Genomic DNA, 9982 nt, shown 5'->3' with positions numbered 1-9982 from the left:
CCGTCCCGGGCCTGTCGAGTTCTTGGGTAGCCTGTCAATTAGCACAATTTATTTTAAAAGCAATTTTGAGCATTTAAGACATTTTCAGTATTTCGTTTTGAACGTATTTTGTTTTGAAATAATTGCTCGAGTCATCAAGCCGTACTTATTTTGATGTTTTCAAGATTTATTTAATGAATTTCTATTTTAGTATTTATTATTATCCATTACGTTTTCTCTAGAGTGTTATTATTACTTATCCCAATGAACCTATGACTGTGACATGTAATGAGACAACACAGCATAGGGATAGTGATTCAGAGGATATGGATGATGATGTAATACTTGAGGAAATTGTCAGAGAAGTGGAAAGTTTTGAAAACTAGCCTAAGTCTAACTTGGACGAAACATAGATAGTTAACTTAGGAGATTCTGAATCAGTCAAGGAAACCCGTATAAGTATTCACCTATCACCATAAGAGAAAGAATAGTATATTCAGTTCCTGAAAGAGTATGAAGACATCTTTGCATGGTCTTATGATGATATGACCGGTCTGAGCACATCCATAGTGGCTCACAAGTTACACACCGATCCCATGTGCCCACCAGTGAAACAGAAGCTCTAAAAATTCAAGCCAGATATGAGTTTGAAGATAAAGGAGGAAGTCACCAAGCAAATCAAAGCCAAGGTTCTTAGAGTGGTTGAATATCCAACCTGGTTAGCCAACATCATGCTGGTTCCGAAGAAAGATGGGAAGGTCAGAGTATGTGTCGATTATTGAGATTTAAACAGAGAAAGTCCCAAAGATGATTCCCATTGCCCAATATACACATACTGATCGACAGTGGTGCCAAGCATGAGCTCCAATCTTTTGTGGATTGCTTCGCAGGATATCATCAGATCTGGATGGACGAAGAGGATGCCGAAAAGACCGCCTTTATCACCCCATAGGGGATGTATTGCTATAAAATGATGCCGTTTGGCCTGAAGAATGCTGGAGCCACTTACATGAGAGCCATGACAACCATTTTCCATGACATGATTCACAAGGAAATAGAGGTGTACATGGATGGCGTCATCATCAAATCCAGAAGAAGCACAGATCATATAGCAGGCTTGAGGAAATTCTTTAATCGGCTTCGAAGGTACAATCTGAAACTGAATCCTGCAAAGCGTGCCTTCGGAGTTCCTGCCGAAAAATGTCTAGGTTTCATCGTCAGTCACCGAGGGATTAAATTGGACTTGTCAAAGGTCAAAGCTATCCAAGACTTGTCACCTCTAAAGAGCAAGAGATGTGATGAGTTTCTTAGGGCGTCTCAACTACATCAGCCGTTTCATGGCACAATCAATTGTGATATGTGAACCGATTTTCAGAATGTTGAAGAAAGATGCTGCAACAAGCTGGACTGAAGAATTCCAGAAAGCCTTTGACAAAATCAAGGAATATTTGTCCAAACCACCAGTCTTGGTCCCGCCGGAACCTGAGAGACCTTTGCTACTCTATTTGTCCGTACTGGATGGGGCTTTCAGTTGTGTCTTGGGACAACACGATGTGACGGGAAGAAAGGAACAGACCATATACTATCTGAGCAAGAAGTTCACACCCTACGAAGCACGGTATTCTTCGCTAGAATGCACCTGCTAAGCTTTAACATGGATAGCTCAAAAGTTGAGGCATTACTTCTGTGCCTATACCACATATCTCATATTAAGAATGGATACTTTAAAATATATCTTCCAGAAACCCATTCCTACGGGGAAGCTAGCAAAATGGCAGATACTATTGAGTGAGTTCGACATCATCTACGTAACTCAGAAGACGGTCAAATGGCAAGCGTTGGCGGATCATCTGGCAGAAAATCCCGTAGGTGGAGAATAAGCACCACTAAAAATGTATTTTCCCGATGAAGGAATATCATTTGTAGGGGATGATATCACCGAAACCTACAATGATTGGAGAATGTTCTTCGATGGGGCTGCAAATTTCAAAGGAGTGGGTATTGGAGCTGTTTTGGTATCAGAGACAAGTCAACACCATCCAGTATCCGCGAAACTTAGATTTTTGTGTACTAAAAATATGGCAGAATATGAGGCTTGCATCTTGGGGCTAAATTTGGCCATTGATATGAACATTCAAGAATTGCTGGTAATTGGTGATTTAAATCTTTTGGTACATCAGGTTCTAGGGGAATGGGCTACAAAGAATACCAAGATATTGCCATATTTGCATTATGTACAAGAGTTGATGAAGAGATTCACAAAGATAGAATTCAAACATGTTCCGAGGATTCAGAATGAGTTCGCCGATGCATTGGCTACTTTATCTTCCATGATACAACACCCAGACAAGAATTTCATCGACCCTATCCCTTTAGGAATCCAAAATCAGCCGGCTTATTATGCTCATGTTGAAGAAGAAACTGATGGAAATCCATGGTTCCACGACATCAAAGAATATCTAGAAAAAGGATAATACCCGGAGCACGCAAATCATACTCAGAAACGCACACTCCGAAGGTTATCCAACCACTTCTTCCAAAGTGGAAGAATTCTGTACAGGAGGACTCCGGATTTGGGGTTGTTACGGTGTGTCGACGCCAAGGAAACATCCAAACTGCTCGAAGAGATACATGTTGGGACCTGCGGACCACAGTTGAATGGCTTCGAATTAGCTAAGAAGATATTAATAGCAGGATATTTTTTGATGACTATGGAAACAGACTGCATGAGATATGTCCAAAAATGTCATCAATACCAAGTACATGCTGATATGATACGAGTGCCACCCAATGAACTCAACACGACAAGCGCACCCTGTCCTTTCTCTGCTTGGGGCATGGATCTCATCGGTCCAATCAAACCCGCTGCCTCAAACGGCCATAGATTTATTCTAGTGGCCATAGACTATTTCACAAAATGGGTTGAAGCTACATCTTACAAAGTTGTAACTAAGAAAGTCGTCGCAGATTTTGTCAGAGATCGTATTGTTTGCCGATTCGGGGTGCCAGAATCCATCATCATCGACAACGCCGCCAACCTCAATAGAGACTTAATGAAATTTATGTGTGAAACCTTCAAGTTCAAGCATAAGAATTCCACAGTATACATGCCTCAAATGAATGGAGTTGTGGAGGCAGCCAACAAGAACATCAAGAAAATACTAAAAAAAATGGTAGACAATCACAAGCAATGGCACGAGAACTTACCATTTGCCTTATTGGGATATCGTACCATAGTTCGCACATCAACTGGGGCAACTCCTTATTTGCTGGTCTATGGTACTGAAGCCGTCATTCCCGCCGAAGTAGAAATTCCTTCTTTAAGAATTATACAAGAAGCTAAACTCAGTGATGCACAATTGGCTCTCATTGATGGGAAGAATGAATGCGGTATGCCATGGTCAACTTTATTAGAACAGAATGTCCAGAGCTTTCAACAAAAGGGTCAGACCTAGACGGTTCACACCGGGGCAGCTGGTGCTGAAGCGAATCTTTCCACATCAGGATGAAGCCAAAGAGAAGTTTTCACCCAACTGGCAAGGTCCTTATATGGTTCATCGAGTACTAACAGGAGGAGCACTCATACTTGCAGAAATGGACAGAGAAATTTGGACAAAACCTATCAACTCAGACGTAGTCAAGAGATACTATGTTTAGGATTGTTTACATTTCTTCATTTGATGTAACTGAACTACGCTTGACCTGATTCTCGTTTAAGAGGGGGATACATAGGCATTCCTATGGGTTCGGTCACATCTTAATAAAATCTTCATTTTGCCTTGGTCAGAAACTGGGGTAGAATTTTGAGGAGGACCCTCAAAATTCTGAAGCAAGTCCAGCCGATTTCATCATACGCAAAACAGTCAAAGAATTGCTTTCAAACTGGGGCAGAATTTTGAAGACCCTCAAAATTCTAAAGCAAGGAGGTCGCAATGTCTTTAAAATATGTCACAGTCATTGGTTCATCTAGCTTACTTGATATCACACACTACAATATTTTTAAAACAACTATATTTATCAAATGCACGCATATTTTTTGAAAACATTGTTTCTATGACGGCCAGATTTTACCTATGGTAACTCCAACAGAATCGCTAGGCAGGAAGCATAGGATAAATAAGCCAACGATATTCGCAGATACATCAAGACTCCGCCTTCAAGACAACAAATTATCCAGCACGAACATCTTCAGCTAAGAAATACTTTACTTTTCCACTTGTCTCTACCCCTTTGCATGAGGCTAAGCATTGCCTCCCTAATTGCATAAGGCTAAGCACTGCCTTTCCTTGCATCGAGACTAAGCATTGTCTCCTCTTCCTGCATGAGGCTAAGCATTGCCTCCCTAATTGCATAAGGCTAAACACTACCTTTCCTTACATCGAGACTAAGCATTATCTCCTCTTCCTGCATGAGGCTAAGCATTGCCTCCCTAATTGCATAAGGCTAAGCACTGCCTTTCCTTGCATCGAGACTAAGCATTGTCTCCTCTTCCTGCATAAGGCTAAGAATTTCCTCCCTAATTGCACAAGGCTAAGCACTGTTCCTCGCATCAAGACTAAACATTGTCTTCTCTTCCTTGCATGAGGCTAAGCATTGTGTCCCTAATTGCATAAGGCTAAGCACTGCCTTTTCCTCAAGATTAAATCCTATCTCCACTACGCTATCTAGGACTGAGCAATCCTCTATTCACCTGGGGCTAAGCACTGCCCTCATTTTACACAAGACTAAGCTTTGTCTTGTTTCATTTTGCATATGACCAAGTATCATATCTTTGCATTTCATGGGCTGAAACATCGCCATTTTATCCAACATCATAGTCCGAAGGCATCATCCTCATAGCCGGAAGACATCATTCCATGGCCTAAGGATCTCTAAAAAATGCAAATTATTATTCAAAGGCATCATAATCTAGAGGCACCATCGTCATAGCCCGAGGACATCATTTCATGGCCTGCGAATCCCTTATTGCATGATTCATGGCCCGGGACGTCATGGTCCAAGGACATCATCCTTACCATCAAAAGACAACCTTCATGGTCCAAAGGGAATTTGCATCACGTTTAAATTCTCGGGATAATCCATATATATTTGCATGCATCGTGTTTTAAGTTTTGCAGGTAATCCAGGAGGTAACCGTTCTTCAACACGGAAGCAATCTTCGCTCCAGTTTTTGTTCATAACGTTCACATCCTGTAGCTATTTCAAGCGTAACCGACCACCAGTAATTGCTCACCTTTTACTCTATGACCATTTAGATATTTGCCCTGTGATATATCCATGACGTCTCAAATTAACATTCATGCCTTCGCATAAATTCATCCAATACTATCCTACCCAAAAGAACATTTTCCGAAACATACGACCATTCTTACAACAATTCCATCAGTTTCGTTCATCGTTGGATCCAGAACTACACACGACCTGATTCCCGTAACACTAGGGATATGTAGGCAACTCAGGAACTAGCTGCCTTTGAATCCCCTTCTCTTCTTCTACGAACCCTAGCCGCTACATCTCTCAACTTCTCCAAATCCGGCTCCAAAATGAAATTAATCATTGATTCACTTACCTTATTCATCTTCTCTCACTATTGGTCGTTCATTTATGGTATTACTTAGGTGCTTGCCTAAGTTTGGCAAGCATCACTTCCGAGATCGGACTGGAACGACTTGAATCATTTGATTTTAGGCAGTTTTCCATCTATATACGCTCAATAAAGAGAGATTTACACTCTTGGTTCAAGTTTCAGATGGTTGAACCCAATTAGGGTTTGAGTCTCTCCATCTCCCTTTCTGATTTCGATTTGTATACGATATTTCCTTTCCTTATTTGTGCTTAATTAATTGTTTTCCATATTTGTTCTTTCAATTTCCACTACTATATAAACCCCTCCCCATTCCCCTTTTGGACAGAGTTTAATGGTTAAGAAAATTTTACTAAAAACTGAAGTTATTGCTCTTTATTCTCTAATTCTCTTGTTCTATACTCTAGTTCTTGGCCGACTGAAAGCCAAGGCCACCTGAATTCCTATTTTTTCGACCTTCCTTGGGTGTGAGCACTACCCTGGTTTCCTCGAAGCCCTTGGGAACTTGACGCATCTAAGGTCATGGGTTATACTGCTTTGTTGACGTTCAAAGTGATTATATTCTTTTCTTGTTTGTCTACTTGTCAATCAGTAACTGGTGAGTTCTTTAGCCTTTGCGATGTTCATTCTCTAATGTTCCTGATTAGCATATTCATGCCTCTGAAATTGCATGACCTAATGTGTTTCTAGACTATCTCTATGTGCAACTCTGCTTATAATATGAACCTCTCTAGCATTTGCTCATGCCTAAATTGTCAGTTCTAAAATGTATTTGTGTTTAACTCGAGCAATTCAGACTGTTTGAGGTTAGTTTAGCTTAATGTATTGGTACTTTGAGTGTTTACATTGGTTATATGATGTCAGTTTGTTTCCTGCCTTGTCCTGGATTTCTATAGTGATTGATTCGTATCTGTGATATGCCCCAATCCATGTTAAAACCCTCATTCTAGCTATGGTTTGCTCCTATGATCATTTTATCACTTAGTATATCCTTACCCTGCCCAACTCTGTACTCCCTAGCAACTAGTTGGAACCTTTTAGAATAGCTTCTTAACTTGTGTTCCCTATAACATTTGGTTCTGTTTGCCTTATTTCTGTGAGTTGCACTGTTCAACCCCTGGTGTTTAGCATAATTTGATCCTTGGGCTTGAACCTGTTAAGTTAATGTTCTGTTGTTGTCTTATTTGGCATAATGCCTTGCTTATTAACTTCGTAATTCCAGAAGCCATAATCCCCCTTGCTTTCTTAAAAATGTTCTTTGCCTCAATGTATTAAGTGTGGACTTATGATATTAGCCTGTCTCTTGAGTTTTCTTACCTTCTGTGTGGATATGTTCATTATGTGATCACCTTTGCAATGCCTGTTTCTAAAAATCCAAATGCACTTCTTCAGACTCTGCCTTTTGACTACTATTTTCACTCTCATTGGTTACTTACCCTGTTCTGAACCTATAATTCTTGGCCGGCTGAAAGCCAAGGTCACTAAAGCTTTCTCTATTAACCTCCCTAGTGTGAGCACTGCTCGGGGTCCACCTTGAGGCCCTTGTGAACTCTGACACACTAGGGCCTAGGGTTCTTTGGTCATTTTCCTTACTACTCACATCTGTCCCTCTTTCTGCCTATTGAATGTGCAAATTGACTTGTATAAGTGATTGTTTTCTGGATCCTCTGATCAAACCATGGTTGTTGGGTTGGTTCGGGTTCTCCTATGGTCTCTGGGCTATGTTGAGATTTGTGTATTCTAAATGGTGGAGCAATAGCTCAGTTGAAGGCCCGGCAGTGCTGGGTATCTTTTGGGCCTGGCTTGGGCCTACTGTTATTGCTTGTACTACTTTGTAATTTATTCATTATTGGGTCTGTAATAACAATTGGGGTGATCGTGAAACTGGGAAGTGGGTATCTCCTAATAGTTGCATGAAAAAGGGTAGAAAGCATGTTTATAGGATTTGTGTAATCTATTTACTATCCAACCTGTTATACGTGAATCACTTTTCGCACCATTAGAAATCATGTCATGAGGGAATCACTCACTCACATAACTAGTATGTTGCCAATGCATAAGTATTCTATCTATTCTTGTGTCTAGTGCTATGTGTTGCTAGACAGCATGCCTATGGAAAATAATTGCTAATGAATGCTCCTTAATCTGCTTAATAGATATCATGCCCATAGGATTTTTAACTAATTAATTCGTTATTGCAATCTCATCGTCCATTTAGAAAGCATGCCTATAGGGGCTAAATGTATAAAATCAGTTCCAACTGTCAATTTTTAGAATGCATGCCTATAGGAGCTAATTGTAAAAAATTAGTCCCAATTACCAAGCTTTAGAAATCATGCCTATAGGATATCACTACTCGCTTTTCAAACGTTGTTTTATTGCTCATCCACGCGATTATTAGGAAGCTTAATAATTTTGAGCACTTCTATTGTGTTTCACTGTTCCTTATTGTATAAATCACTTAGATATCATGCCTATAGATTTGTCAACTGATAATCTTTAATAAGCAGCTTAGCAGCGCCTGGCACTTACCAACTGGTAATTTAGAAATCCTAGGTCTAAAAAATGGCTTGCGCATCTGAATCATATCATCTAGAAACCATGCATATAGAGTTTAACAACTACAATCCCTTCAATTCTGAAACTGCCTAATGCCTAATGTAAAATCTGTTTGCGTGCATTTGTTTGCCTAGTTGTGGAGGTTAATGCGAGCCTTTAATTGAATTCAATTGAAGTCCTATTTGTTTTGAATTGTCACCTAGTTTTGACATTTTTTGAGCAGCCTAACTCAAGTCTAGAACCGCCAAAAGTAGAGGTCGAATGCCTTCTGGACCATAGGCATGAGACGGGTAGTGCCCGCATAAGGCACGATCTAGAATCAACTAGTGTGCTTTAGGTAATATCTTAAAGATAGCAATCGGTAGCAGGAGATGATAGTCTATGCCCGCTGAATAATACGAGTAACACCCAATCTTGAGGGAGTTACGAAATATTATTTATGTTGCACGGGGTGATACTTTAGGCTAAAAAACTTAGGACCCCCAATCTTATTCCCATTTATTTTTGAATCAAGTGTTTGTATTTATTCAAAGTCTTTTGATAATAAAACTTCCCAAACTTTTTGCTTTTCTCTATCCTCGTTTATCTGACTAATTCATGTAATTCGAGTTCGGCCGGGACCACCTCGAAGAGTGCCTAACACCTTCTCTTCGAGGTAATTTCGAGCCCTTACCCGATCTTTGGTGATGCAAACTAGTCAAACATGAGTCACTTGAAAATAGGTGCCCTAATGCACCTTAAAAATCATTTGGTGGCGACTCTTCTCTTTTAACCCTACCTTTAAAAGAGTGGTCACACGTCGAAACCCGATTTCACGAGAAAAAGGGGCGCGACAATCGTAAGACCATGCGAAGATGTCTTCATATTCCTTCAGGAATCGGATGTACTCTTCCTTCTCTGATGGTGGTAGGTGAATACTTAAACGTGTTTCCTTGACTGTTTCAGAGTCCCTTAAGTTAACTATCTCGGTCTCGTCCAAATTAGACTTAGGCTTGTTTTCAAAATTTTCCACTTCTCTGACAATTTCCTGGGGTATTATATCTTCTCCAAGGTCCTCTGAATCACTATCCTTATGTTGCGTTGTCTCATTATATGTCATAGTCGTAAGTAATAATAACGCCTTAGAGAAAAAATGTAAAGGACAATAATAAATACTAAAAATATCAATTCATTAAACAAATCTTGAAAACATCAAAACAAGTACGGCTCGATGTCTCGAGCAATTATTTCAAAACAGAATACGTTCAAAACAAAAATACTGAAAATGTCTTAGATGCTCATAAAATTGCTTTAAAAAAAATGATGCTAATTGCCAGGCTACCCAGGAACTCGACGAGCCCGAGATGGTGCAGTGGTCCAGTTCTTGAGAACAGTTCTTTTCTCCATGATCTGAATGGTAAGGTCTTCCTCCTCCTCCTCCTTCTCAACTATCACACTGCAGTCCATGTCTTTATCGTCCAGAATAGATTCCTTATGCCAGCTAAAGCTTCATCTTCTTCAGACCCCCATATCACGTCAGCTTGTTGAAATATCTAGTGCAAATGTAGTACTGGTTATTCCAGCGGATAATAAGGACCTCGCCATGGCGGCGACCAATCTTGATACTCATGCCAAGTGTACTCATACCCAAGCCCAAAAGTTGTACCATGACGCTTCAACCGTACCGGTTTGGTGATCCCTTGGAGATTCTTGCCGAGACCCTTGCCGGGTTCATACCCTGTCTATGCTAGTATGCTTTCTATATTACTTCTCCACCATTTGTCTTTCTTAATCACGTTGAAGCGCTCAATACGATGGTATGTTTCTCCACCCAACTTTCTTCTATTCTCGACGACCGGAACAGTCTGATTAGCATAAATG

The sequence above is a fragment of the Nicotiana attenuata genome, unplaced genomic scaffold (genome assembly GCF_001879085.1).
Source record: "Nicotiana attenuata strain UT unplaced genomic scaffold, NIATTr2, whole genome shotgun sequence".
Classification (NCBI taxonomy): domain Eukaryota; kingdom Viridiplantae; phylum Streptophyta; class Magnoliopsida; order Solanales; family Solanaceae; genus Nicotiana; species Nicotiana attenuata.
Note: the sequence above shows the minus strand (reverse complement) of the source record.